This window comes from Dysidea avara, chromosome 12 (assembly GCF_963678975.1).
Source record: "Dysidea avara chromosome 12, odDysAvar1.4, whole genome shotgun sequence".
Classification (NCBI taxonomy): Eukaryota; Metazoa; Porifera; class Demospongiae; order Dictyoceratida; family Dysideidae; genus Dysidea; species Dysidea avara.
Window position 1 is genome coordinate 20202528 of NC_089283.1, and position 14732 is coordinate 20217259.

The window sequence follows — 14732 nt, forward strand, 5'->3', positions numbered from 1 at the left end:
ATTACCAAGCTTTGCCAATCAGTTCTGAGTGGTTTTCCAGTAGAAACTCAGAAGTATCAGCCTTGGAAAGCGTTGTATTGTAAAATCTTTAACTTTACGGCTCCATAACTCGATAACCCTTTATCCTATTAACAGCAGGCAACCACGAAACAAAAGGGAAATCAATGTAGTTCCTATCTATGTACAGAAAATTGGAACATACCGTATACTTTGTAAGCAACGGAGGTTTTATTGTCGGTTATCATCGTTTTCCCAATGGCTTCAATACATTTTTATGGGCATCCAGAGCATCCAGTGGTTGCGCAATATGCAATTAACGCTAATTGCATTCCTAGACGCTTATACTAAACTCCCCTATTACTACTGACTAATAGAGGTGTACATTACTACTGACTAATAGAGGTCTACTGATAAATTTTGAACCGATCCGATATAAACCGATATACTGAGTCTGAACACTGATACTGATCCGATATACCGATATAATAAAGTTGCTTTGATTTTATATGAAGGACAATCTGAATATCTAACAATCACTAGCAATCCCCACTGTTTTTCAGTTTTGTATTGTGACTATTGACAATCACGTGAAATACCAAATTAAAGAATGCAATTAAAGTACAGCTACCACTCTAGTAAACAAAGAAGTTTCAAGCAGTGTGTGCTGCCATGTTAACCTCCTACTGCTCTACCATAACTGGTAAGAGGATAGGTCATGTGGGCACATGAGCTGCAAATAATAAAATTGTATGTTGGTATAATAGCTATCCAGTCTCTCCACAGTGCTGCACTAAATTTATAGGGCACATTATATACATATAGTGAAAACTTAATCAGCTTATGTGACAGCTTACAGGTATGCACACCACAATTTAGAACATCTTATTACCCAAGCTTGTAACCATATTTGAACATCTATGAAACAATGTTGCCATTATATGTATTGTGATGAATTCAATAATAATTTTAACAATCCCGTTAAAGCAACAATCACAATAAGCACATAAAAATGATTCTACAAGCAATCAAACCATTCAAGCAACAAGTTAAAAACACGCACACATCAAAGTGCTAAGTAGATGCCGCCGCTCTTACTGCCGCATCTATTGAATACTTCAAATTACTCACCCACCCAGAAACCATAACTGAATATACACTAATAGATGAGGCCGCCAAAACAAATAAGATTCCCAAATTCAAATCGCTATATACACTTGGAAATGGAATCACCCCCCAAGGAACAAAAGCTACCGCCAAGGAAAAAAACAGAAACACATAAAAATACTCCCCCATAAGCAAAACTAGGTATTGTTGTTCTTGTCAAAATAAACTTTAACCCATCTGCAAATGGTTGAAACACTCCCCAGAGTCTGTTTGGACTGTAACCAGACAGTGTCTGGTTACAGTCCAAACAGTGTCTGGTTACAGTCCAAACAGACACTGTCTCTTTTAACCTAGCGCATAATAACATCACTACTGAATAATAGGCCACAACTCCACATACCTGGAACACAGGAGGAACAATTAGTCGAATACGCATGCGCACCTAGCCTGCTACTGTTCTGTTGCCATTAGCAACAATCAATCCTATATTATGTATAATAATAACATCTCACTAACACTATACCACTTTACGTACCTTGAGACACAATTTTGGTAACACAATCAAGTCTACATGGATAATAAAATAACTGACTCACTACAGTATATCATGTTACGCACCAGAAACTTGCAGACACACACTCAGTTGCTAATAGCAATACCATCATTTCCAGGGCACACTGCAACCACTGACAATAGTAAACAACTTTATATACCTTGTATTATGTTGCCACAGTCCTCACTAAAATCAATAAAAGTAACATTGACTACAGAAACAATTTCCTGTACCTGAAACAACGTTGAAACCGGGTCACTACTGCTGACCCGGATGACCCACTGACCCGGATAGCAATCCGGATTGATTAAAGCCGAGGCGTGTGATAAGAGCTATGTTTCGGCTAGTCTTGAGCGAGCGAGACTACCTTTTTGAGTGTTCGATTTGTGTTGAGTAAACAGGGGCGGATCCAGACTTTTAGAATTGCAACTTCAGCCTAGCTGTAGGTTGAAGACTTAAAAAAAAAAAAAAAGGTCATCACCTAATAACAATAGCTACCCCTCACCAGATACCCTCAGTTTCGTGCTACATACTGCACTTACTAATAAATGGGCGTGGCTGAGCGTATGTTTGTAACGTGATAAGTGGGCGTGACTCATGAAAGAGGTACGCGATAGTGTTTATAAGTTTCCACGTTGTCAAACGAACAATTTCGTTTCTCACGTGATCCCATCCAGGTCAGACCCGGAGAAAATGTGACCCGGTTGACTCGACCCGGTTTCAACGCTGACCTGGAACACAGGGGGCACACCTTGTCCCATGTAGGAAGCTACTGTAAGAATCAGGACTCGTTGAGTTGGAGTAACATGTGACCTCTCCCTTTATAGAGGGTCATGGAGTTGTGGTATGTCAATACTCACATGAATAGAGTCATCACTCATCATGTTTGACGTCCACACAGATATATGACTTGCTTAATATCAACCCCAACAAAGCTTGTGGACCCGATCAAATACATGGAAGAGTACTTAAAGAAACAGCTGTTGTTATATCTCCCTTCTTAAGAACATTGTTTCAGTGCTCCTTAGACTCTGGAGTCATTCCTGATGAGTGGCGATCTGTAAATATTACACCAATCTTCCAACAGGGTGACCGACAACAACCTTCCAATTATTGACCAATTTCACTAACTTCCATTGTCTCTAAACTATTTGAACAAATTATAAATTCAAACATCCTGAAACATTTAGAAACTAACACTACACTTTGTATCGTGTCATTTCAGTCTCCCATGCTTTACTTTATCCCTAATAGAACACACGACTCCGTGCGCAAATGCGGAAAAATGTCCGATATGACCTTAGTGACTTAGTCACATATCCAGCAAGTGCTACAAAAAATCATCACAAAAACACAGTTATAAGGATACAAATTAAAATCATTACGCTCTTAAACCTTCGCCGTTAATGGTGCACTACAACAAAATGCAGAACAGCACGTTTTCTTGGTACTCTAAATGGTGGTGAAACTGAAATTCGATAATAACGAATCACCATTATTCAAATTTAATTAATTGGGTGGGCAGGAACTTGACCGCTTCCCATAACCAGAAATTATAACAAGATTGTCGAGTCATGAATTTTCGAAAGCTGGTCGCTAACTCGTACGTAGGTTTGTGTGTGGTCGTGTCATACGTGCTCCAGTCCTTCCAGTTGTCTTGTGCTCTAGTTAGCGCGATGGCAGTTAGCCTGTTGAAGGCAGCGAGACAGAATCATTCTCATTTATTTCCAGGACTAACATCATATTTCATTAGAAGAAACAGTACCCTAAAGACTTTCTTCAATCGCACAAAAGAGCTTCAGTTTCTCTACGATTCTCTAAAGGGCAGACCAAAGTTTTTGGTGGTAAGCGGACCAGTTCATTCTGGAAAAACAGCCTTATTGAAGGAAGTGCAGAAAGAGTTAAAGAAAAATAAGCCTTGCCCATCAGCCGTGTCTCTTAACTTGAAAAACCGTACTTTCAGGGATGTCGATGCATTCTCATATCACATCACTGAAGAGTTGAATTCCTGGTGGAAGAGTTGAATTCCTGGTGGAAGCATTTGGTCACTTCGATTCGAGAGATTAATCCCAAACTTAGCGTTGCAGATGTTACATTAGAGATCAATCCAAAAAATGTGCAGCACAGTTTTTATGAAGCCCTTCGAGCTTTATCGAAAGCACTACCGAATTGGAGTTGGCTGAGAGGAAATGGAATTCCAACTCCCATCTTGTTTATTGATGAGGCCAATCGTTTGAGTACGTTGTTAGATGATAAAAATGGCTATACCATGTTAAATGACCTTCTTTAGTGGATTGTTCACAACACTAAAGAATACAATTTTCATGTTATTATGTCAAGTAGTGACAGCTTTTTTCATAAGTGGGTTTCTGACTACATAGATAGTGGATCTTTCTCTAACTTTTTAGTTGGACACTTACCTAGACGAAGCAATGCAATTTTGGGAACAGATGCAGATGCCCACAAAGAATCTTCAACCACTACGATTTGATGAAGCATATGCAGTATGTGGGGGATGTATGCACTTATTGCAAACTACATATGTGTGCTATGTAGCCTCTTCAGGCTTTGTGAAGCCCCATCAGATGAGCTTTGTAGCTTTACGAAGGGGTATATTTACCCAGGCTCTGCTTCATCCCACAGATTGGAAAGAAAATGACCTACTTTTTGTGATGCAGAAAATGATAAGTTCAGATAGCCACAGCGTGGGCTATCACGAATTATGCACAAAGCTGGGTAAAGAGTCTGTCAATGCGCTGATACAAAATAACCTTATCCACCTGAGACCATGTAGTGGTTTTGATCTCGATGACACCTTAAAATATCCTATAGTAACACCGCATCTCCCATGTGATGTACTCATAATGGAAGAATTGTTGGAAGATGTTGACTAAAAACCAATAAAATGGTATTGTATCGGAATTTTTGTTGTACCTTGTTGAATTATACATAGCTATATATAGCACTATTATACATAGCTATATATAGCACTATTATACATAGCTATATATAGCACTATTATACATAGCTATATATAGCACTATTATACATAGCTATATATAGCACTATTATACATAGCTATATATAGCACTATTATACATAGCTATATATAGCACTATTATACATAGCTATATATAGCACTTTGTTTACTATATCCACACACCTGCATACAGAGGGAAATACATTATGTATTATTATTATAATAATTGCAAGAACTTGTGCAATGAGTACTGTACTATGTCACACGACTCATCAGCAGTTATAGTAGTCTGGTGTATACTATGGTGCCAATGTGTTAGAATATAGTTGTAGATTAATTGCTACTGCAACTTTCCAACATTGTGATCACATAACTAGTCCAAGAACCTTTTTAACTCAAGTGACCTCAAATTCTGGTAATGTCAAGTATGGGTACGCATAATGGCACTTGAATTGTTGAAATGATCAAAATATAATAAAAACCAAATACAATTTGTGACCAGATATGCAAAAACCCAACACAATTGCACAAGCCAGTATAAAGCATGATAAAATACTTGCGTATCCATTAAAATTCCATGATATTTTGAATGATTGGTTCTTCGTGAAGGAGGGGACTAATATTGGCCTACAATGCATTGCTCCTATGATTTGCCTGCCAAGTGCAATAAAGATGATGAACCTGTTGTTACATCACAATCCACTTGTAGCTTCGCTATGAAGCGGCTCTTACTTATAAAGACTAATTTCAATTATGTTTGGTAACTATTGTATAATATTGAACTATTGATAACACTTGTAAGGAATTGTGCAATAATATCATTATTGAAAATACTTTTTTTTCATTGGTTTGGATAAACAGGATGTCACATGACTTGCACCACTTAGCAAAGCACATGTGCATTATCCAGCACTATACTTCAAAGGATTAGAGATTATAGAATTGTCCAGAGTGAGAAAGTATAATTCTTTGAGGTGGGGAGCCAACAAATTTGTGGTTCTAGCATGCCATGTAATATAGCATAGCAACATTTTATCACTATGGTTTAGGTTTTGAATGCTATTAACCACAAGCTAAACACTTTGTGGTTGTAATCTGTGGTAATGTTTGTTTACCATATGAAATGGCTTCCCACTTGTCTAGAAAGAAATAAGAAAATATTCAGTGTTATTGGTTCACACTATTGGCTCAGATGTGTTATGTTATTGGTTCCAACTATCAATATAGTCCTTACAAACCCACCTGAGTCAAGTTATCAGTAAACTTCAGTTTCAACACTTACAGGTAGTAAAGCATACTTTAAGCCAATTAACCTATCAAAGTAGGCCCTTCATCCATTAAATCTACTGCTTACAAATGCATTGTCCGCCCCGTTATGGAATATGCCAGTCCAGTTTGGCATCCTCATACTGCTAAAAACATCAATGCTCTGGAATCTGTTCAGCGTAGAGCTGCCTGTTGGGCTTCCAATAGTAGGTGGATTCCTTCATCTCACTGTTGGAGTAAGTCTTCTGACGAATGCATCCAAGCATTAAAGTGGCCTACCATTCAACAGCATCACAACTACTTTACTATTTGTTGCATTCATGATAGTCTCTACCACAGGAATTCCTTACCATTTAGTGAACATTTTCAGTTATCCCAAGCTCCCACAAGGTGTCACCCTCTATCTCTCCGGCCTGTGACATCGTCTATCAATTCGTTTCGTTACTCTTTCTTTGTGAACAGCCCATTTCTGTGGAATACCATACTCCATACCATCCTGCGAATTAAACAGCCACCCTTGTTCCGTTTAGCCCTCCGTCGTTTTCTTTTTTGAATCTTTTGTATACTTAATGTTCTTGTTTTGTTAGTATTTATTTTTGTTCTTGTAGTAGTTTTGTTTTACAGGTGTATTTGCTTATGTCATTGTTTTTGTAATTTCTGGTGTGTATGTGCTTTTTGTGGGAAGTACGCCTACAGGCTTGTCCTTTTGTACAACCCGGTCTTTTGACAAAATTGATAATAACATAACATAACATAACAGACTCCATGTCAAGCAGGTCCCAAACATACATATAAGGGTATGTATATTCCTGACCTGGCCATGTTAATTACCCCCAAAGATGTACATACTGCATGCAGTAGCTGCATACGCTTTTGGCTGCGTAGTCCTTTGGTTGATAATGTTGGCCATTGTCTCTTCAACTATTGGCTAATCAATAGTATGAATAGATCTTTTCGTTTACTAGAAAGTTTTGTAAGCTGTTATAATTATGGATCCACTCAGCTGAATAACTGCCCATACCATTTTATCACATTTGATATGCTAATGGTCTTTTATTGATGGTCCCTGCTCATAGCTGTCAAAATTTATGGTCCCTGCTCAGACTGTGATGTTACTGTCTCGAGAGTTCCTACTTCATCAGTGAAGAAAACTAATGACACCATGGCAACCAGGTGGCAAGGTTGATGAGGTACTGCTCCCAAAGTTAAGGGTTGACAAGGGTGGTAACGGTAGTGAGCTATAAGCAGAGGTTGACAATGGTTCGTGTTGAGTCATGTTTGCTGGTATCAGTGGAGGAGGTCCTGAATTATGTTCATGGCTCACAAGTGGGTGGGAAACTGATGTCACTGAAATTGGATGTGGGATTGATTCAAGTGATGTAACCATGGGTGGTGTACTAGAAATGGCTGACTCAAGTGTTAATGATGTGGTTGCAATGGTGTCACTAGCTGCTACAGTACTAGCACTAACTACAGGTGTGTCATTGATAATGGTGTTAATTGACTGAGGTGTGTTATTTGTGTTACTCACATTCTCATGGATGGCTTCTTGGGTTACTTTGTCGCTTGATGACACTGCAGGGACAACGTGAGTTGGTCTTGATTGCATCTCAACTCGTTGATTCAGTTCATTGATTTTCTCCATAATCAGATCTTGTAGTTCCTCTGCATCTAAGATGGCTATTTCTAGTTCATCTGGGTTCTATATAAGGTCAATGATTCGTTGATCAAGGGCAGTGATTTGCTCTTCTTTTTCTCTAGCTGAGTGATGGCAGTTCTCAAATAAGTCAGAGCTAGTTCGTCGAAGTCATTGGCCAGTGTGTCATCCACTTTGTTCAGGATTCTGGTGACATGCACGCGGTATGCTTGCCTCTCTGGGTGCCGTTAGTTGACACATGATAAATACCTCAGATTCCGAACCAGATTTGGAAATAGCAGTTAATAGTAATTAAGATGAGCTATAGCAGAAGGAAATCAGGAAATTTAAGCTCGTCATTTTAAGGTTGAAAATCACTTACTTTTTCTATGGCGAATTGAATGCCAGATATTTGGAAAGGAACGCTCTGATCTATTTTGATGTCTTGACAGCCATTATTAACCTTCACTATATTAGTGTTACAATTGAACAAAAGCACTGTGAATTAGTTCTGCAGGTTAGTTTGTGAAAATGACAGTGTTCCGTGATTAAACAAAATAATGTCCATCCCATGCAGCAAACTTCTTCATATGTTCAATTTGGTAATTTAGACCAGAACATGTGAATGGGTATACTTTTTCATACAAACATCGATATCTGACACAGATTCACTTACTGACTTTTCATCTGCAGCCAAAGTTCCAAGACTTCTGATGATGATGTAAGTGGCAAATGATAAGATAGCCACAGTTTTTTGGTAATTGGTCCGTACACCTTGTCACTACAATCTTGCCATGAGATAATACGAGCTAGTGGAGCTACTAGGAGTTTTCGCCTGGCGGGACTCTAAAATACTGCAAATGCGGTTAATCGGTGTGTCGATGTTGATCTAATCCTCGATCTAATCAGTTCGTTAACCTCCACTCCAGACTCTTATGCACTTATCAATTTCATGCCCCACTCCCCCCCCCCCCAGACGTACCCACACGCCAGGTGGGGATTTGACATTACTTCTTGTTCCCACCCCTGGGGCAATTGACAGTTGTCCAATTCACTGACTGATTTTCGGTAGCTGCATTTCTATAACATTTGATATAATTTTAATAGCTACATGGCAAGTTTATTACTAGTCGCATGCATGAAATATGCGCTTAGTCATCCTTGAGGTGTTGTCAAATCCCCTACTATGGGGGTGGGGACATAGTGGGGATTTGACAGCCGATTTTGCCCAGTAGTGGGGAATTTGACACCACAATTTGTCAAATCCCCTGTATTCCCCCACCCTCCCCGGGGGTGGGGGCATGAAATTGACAAGTGCATTATTCTTTCACGGGTTCTTTCATACTTCAGCAACGGTGTACGGCCTCTGCATTACAGTACACCTCACCATGAAATGAAATCCAGCTACAATAAGACTTAATGTTGATTACTCAGTCTCGTTACTCTCACTCTCCTTCTTGGACTGCCACTTTAAACAACATTTGTTCAATTTTAATTAAAACCGTGTATCACGTGTGTCCGCTTGGGGTGTTGCAGGGACATTCCAAGGGACTTCCCCTAAATAGATTACGTGATAATTGTCAGTCTTGTGTAGTACTTGTCTTTAGTCATGGCTCAGCAATGCGGTACGTGTGTACTATAGTCTAGCTATAGGATTTTTTGTGATGATGCATATGGTCACACAGAACGCATGATGGTAGGGCAAATGCCCGCCCCTAGCTATGCCTATGGCATTAACTAGCTTTTTCTATAGCTACTCTATTATGCTGCTGATACATCAGGGGCACCAGAGTAAGGTGAAAGTGGTAGCTAAGGCTAAGTCAACTGGTCTATATAGTCTGGACCTCTGGGACATACTCCCTCAGAAAATTTTAGCTGAGTATAGCTACTGCAATTTTTAGCTAGTCCTTCAGTGACCAAATTTGCTTCATCAAGTTTGAAAGTTCTAGTCAAAAAGGCTCAGATCTCAATGCACTGGTTGTATCTTCTGATGCCCTATTTACATTGTCCAAAAGATAGTTAGAGTCCCATATTAAAATGAACTCTTGTTATATGCTTGTATGGACTCTTGATAATAATGACTATATGTATTTAGCTTTCAGGTTGTGTATACAAAGTATTCTTTCATCTGCCGGTATAAATTACTATTCCATGCACTATGAGGCCTGGGAAATGTAAGGCTCTAGCTCCACACTAAGAATCGAATTATATAATGTTCAACACAATGATAAGATAATTATCAGAGCAGAGTTCATGGTTATTATATCAGCAAAGAGTTTTGAATATTAATTAAGATGTTTTATTTAAGTGCATTTTGACTGTTCCTCCTATAATTCTTGTCCAATTATCTGGTATCTTGTTGGTTTCCCTCCATCCTCTTTACTGATCCCTCTTTATTGATTTTATATGACTAGAAAATCTGTACACCTAGTCAATCCAGTTACAACAGTTGATCTAAATATGATGATGATGCAGTTATTGAGATGAGGAGATGCATAGTGTTTCCCTACAGTACCACAACACAAAAACACTTGAAATGTAATCTGAGACTTACATGTATATAGCTGCAGTGAACTAAGTAAGATCACTATAGCTGCTGGTAAGCATTGCATTGTATTACCATCAATCAGTGCTTGTGCAATAAATTGTCTGTATTATGAATTCAGTCAAAATTATGCATAGCTAGCTGTGTAGTAATTTATTACGCATCCAGTTAACACTTAGCTAAGTTTGAGCTGAAGTATTCCACAGATATATTTTGTAAATCAAGACACACAGTAGTGTGTCGTGCCGCCCAAGAAGTCCAAGAAGTCGGCGCGCCATACCGTGAGTATATTAACAGGAAGAAAGAAAACGCAATTTTCACACCTATGTAGCTCTGTGATACCTTATCCGATTGGAACCAAATTTGCTAGAGACGTGCCGCCCAGTTAGGGGAGTCTACATACCAAATTTGAAGAAAATCGCTTGAGCCATTTCCGAGATACTAGCGAACAAAATTTCGTTTTAATTTCTTCGTTTTTTTCTTCTTCATCTTCTTCATTTCACACACTCCGCAAAATTTGCCATAAAACACGAATGCGTGGTTGGATTGGGCTGAAATTTGGCATACTTAAAGGGCACATTAAGGCAGATCTCCATACCAACTTTGGTAGGAATCCGATGAACATTCACGGAGTTGTGACCAATTATTTGCGTAAAATAAGGTCGAAGGTCTGTCACGCCTACAGGGTAAACCCCTTGTAGGAATCAGTTGAAAATTGATATGTAGATGGAGCAACCATCGTAGGAGTGCCTTTGGTTAAAGACCATGGAGATGTGACACAAAACCCAACCTGTGTCAAAATTACGCGATCGATTTTTATGAATAAAAAAACTATTAGTTTTCATGTCTACCAGGCAAACCACTTAGAGCAACGAGCTGAAAATAAGTATGTGGCTGGAATAATCACCATAGAAACTCCTTGCAGTGGTACAGAAGAATCGGATTACAAATCACTGAGTTATGATTTGAAAGGCAACTACGTACAGCAAATGCGAGATTGAGATACTCTAATAGAACAGTCACCCTAATAAAGCATTCATCTGCATTTATAATTTACTCAGTTATATTACATTGCAAGTTATTCTGTAGGGAATTCAGCTACAAACAAGTCACCCTGTAGTCAGATCAGCTAGAAGAAGGTACCTAATAGAGAGTTCAGCTACAAAGAAGCCATCATGTAGAGAGTTCAGCTCAAATAAATCACCCTGTAGAGAATTCAGCTACAAACAAATTGCCCTGTAGAGAGATCAGCTAGAAGTAATTACCTTGTAGAGAGTTCAGTTACAAAGAAACAATCATGCAAAGAGTTTAGCTGCAAAAAAAATCACCCAGTAGAAAGTTCCACTATGAACAGATCACACTGTAGAGAGTTCAGTTAGAAACAAGTCATCCTGTAGATAGATCAGCTAGAAGAAGTCACTTTGTAGAGAGTTCAGCTACAAAGAAACCAGCATATAAGAGAGTTCAGCTGCAAACAAATCACCTGTAGACAGTTCAGTTAGGAACAAGTCACCCTGTACAGAGATCAGCTAGAAACAAGTCATCCTGTAGAGAGTTCGGCTAGAAGAAGTTACATTGTAGAGAGTTCAGCTACAAAGAAACTACCATGTAGAGAGTTCAGCTACAAACAAATCGCCCTGTAGAGAATTCAGCTACAAACAAATCACCCTGTAAAAAGATCAGCTAGAAGAATTTACCTTGTAGAGAGTTCAGCTACAAACAAATCACCCTGTAGAGAGTTCAGCTAGAAACAAGTCACCCTGTAGAGAGATCAGCTACAAACAAGTCACCTTGTAGAGAGTTCGGCTAGAAGAAGTTACATTGTAGAGAGTTCAGCTACAAAGAAACTACCATGTAGAGAGTCAGCTTCAAACAAATTGCCCTGTAGAGAATTCAGCTACAAACAAATCACCCTGTAAAAAGATCAGCTAGAAGAAGTTACCTTGTAGAGAGTTCAGCTACAAACAAATCACCCTGTAGAGAGTTCAGCTAGAAACAAGTCACCCTGTAGAGAGATCAGCTACAAACAAGTCACCTTGTAGAGAGTTCGGCTAGAAGAAGTTACATTGTAGAGAGTTCAGCTACAAAGAAACTACCATGTAGAGAGTCAGCTTCAAACAAATTGCCCTGTAGAGAATTCAGCTACAAACAAATCACCCTGTAGAAAGATCAGCTAGAAGAAGTTACCTTGTAGAGAGTTCAGCTACAAACAAATCACCCTGTAGAGAGTTCAGCTACAAACAAGTCACCCTGTAGAGAGATCAGCTAGAAACAAGCCACCCGTAGAGAGTTCAGCTAGAAGAAGTTACATTGTAGAGAGTTCAGCAGTCTAGCTGCAAACAAATCGCCCTGTAGAGAATTCAGCTACAAACAAATCACCCTGTAGAAAGATCAGCTAGAAGAAGTTACCTTGTAGAGAGTTCAGCTACAAACAAATCACCCTGTAGAGAGTTCAGCTACAAACAAGTCAACCGGTAGAGAGATCAGCTAGAAGGATCACCTTGCAGAGAGGTCAGCTACAAAGAAATCACCCTGCTTCATCTTTTCTTCTTCCTGTAGTAAAGAAAAAAATGATAGGTTAAAAAGCCCTAAAGCCGGCCATAGGCCGGCTTTGGGGTATACAAATACGAAAAGAAGTGAAATCTAATCCAAAACAGCCAAGCTGTAAAAAAAGAGTGCGGCCCTGAGAAAGGCTATGGTGAAAAAAGATGCGAAATCCAAGGTGGCGGCCAAGAAATGGCTGTGATGGTAGGTTAATGGTAAAAATTTTAATAACGACAATTCAGGTGAATTTTGTGCCAAACCAAGCGGCACCAAATTCACCTGAATCGTTGTTATTAAAATTTTTACCATTAACCTACCATCACAGCCATTTCTTGGCCGCCACCTTGGATTTCACATCTTTTTTCACCATAGCCTTTCTCATGGCCGCACTCTTTTTTTACAGCTTGGCTGTTTTGGATTAGATAATATTATAAAAAAGATAAATATACTCTAATAGAACAGTCAATAGCTAGCTGTGTAGTAATTGTGAACTAATTAGGCACTTGCTAATTATGAGCATAATCTAAAGCATTTACCACAGATGAGATATTGTAAAATTTTGTTAATAGTAAATGAATGCCACAGTAAACATAGATCTATACTCTAATAGAACAGTCTGTCTATTCTACACTGTAAATTCATACTTCCAAATTTACAGTGTGAACAGTCTGTAATGTGCATGCCTTTGTCAAACAAGATGACAGGTGCACATGTTTGACTCTCCAAGATAATGATATTATTGCTAATTTCCAAATATCAGTCATCTAAATGTTACCATTAAATTTTTAACAATTTTGTTGTTCCCCCAGTGGGACTATCACCATAACAAAAATGAATGATATCCACCTCAAAAACACCTTCGCTGTAAAAAAAGGCGCGTCCAAGAAACTACAAGTACCTGTAATCCAATGTAATTAAAAACAGCTCAGTTGTAGGGAAAGACTTCATAAAAGTAAAAATAACTGGTAACTTAAAGAGGTGATATCTGGAGCGGCCAAGAATCAATCTTACTCATACTAAAATTTTTTAATCCATGCAAGAACACCTTGCATTGGCTGTAAAAAAGTGCACCCATGAAAGTAACTGGTAATTGAAATAGCTGATGTCTGAAGCGGCCAAGAGTGAATGCTGATATACAACTAATTGGAATTAACAAAAAGTTTAACATCGAACCTTTATCTTTCAGCTGTGTTCTACATTCACCCTTGCTGCATCATAAATTGATTTCTTTTAACTCTAATTAGCTGGTAATTTGGCCGTCTTTAGAATGTTAAACTTTTTGTTAATTCCAATTAGTTGTATATGTGACCTAATTTTAGAAAACCGTCGATATCCGCACAATTTTCAAAATGCATTTTATTTGTTCTTTGTTTTCTACAGGGACAGAGGAATGGACTAGCCAAGTTTCAGCTTCCTAAGTTAAGGAGCGTTGGAAATACAGCACTAGACAGCCGGACGAGAAAATAATTTGATAAGTACAGAAGCTATCGAGAAAAGAATCTACAGGCGCTTACATAAACCATCATAACTTACTGATACAACGACGTACGGAACTGAATCTTGGCTCATTGTGTTCGCCATGCATTTGTGCATCCACCAAGGTATAGTTGTTTCCCCAGGCATGCTTCTTTGTTCAAAAAGGAAGGCAAATTCACTGAAAAACGATCGTCGGTAAATTCTTTCGTCACCGCAACGTAAACAAACGTCTGTAACTTTGGAATTGTCTCGTGTAGGGAGATGCAACAAAGATTTTTGTACTCCCTATGGACTGGCGAACACGATGATGCCCAGGATTTATTCATTGGCGGCTTAATTCGCCCACCAGCGAGGTGATAAAAACTTGCATAATTTTTTTTCTAGAGCTTGCGTTTTTTACCCATAGTTTTTAAATGCGTTTTATTACAAAAGTACTCTTGTGCGTATATCGACGGTTTTCCAAAATTCGGTCACATATCAGCATTCATTCTTGGCTGCTTCAGATATCAGCTATTTCAATTGCCAGTTACTTTCATGGGTGCACTTTTTTACAGCCAATGCAAGGTGTTCTTGCATGGATCAAAAAATTTTAGTATGAGTAAGATTGATTCTTGGCTGCTCCAGATAT

The 14732-nt window shown here is 38.7% G+C and overlaps 1 protein-coding gene across 2 annotated transcripts in view; it reads right to left on the reverse strand.

The window, feature by feature from the left end:
• LOC136240105 (DNA replication licensing factor mcm7-A-like) overlaps window positions 1-14732 on the reverse strand; it is a 36112-nt gene that overhangs the window by 6271 nt on the left and 15109 nt on the right. Inside the window, exons 1-3 of one of the 2 annotated variants that reach the window (XM_066030958.1) lie at window positions 1723-1790; window positions 1640-1671; window positions 1505-1587 (exon numbers count right to left, since the gene is read on the reverse strand). The exons of the other annotated variant lie outside the window; for it this stretch is intronic. The gene's annotated coding sequence lies outside the window, so the exon portion shown is untranslated. Of the gene's footprint in view, window positions 1-1504; window positions 1588-1639; window positions 1672-1722; window positions 1791-14732 lie in introns of those variants that run through there. 2 annotated transcript variants of the gene reach the window in all.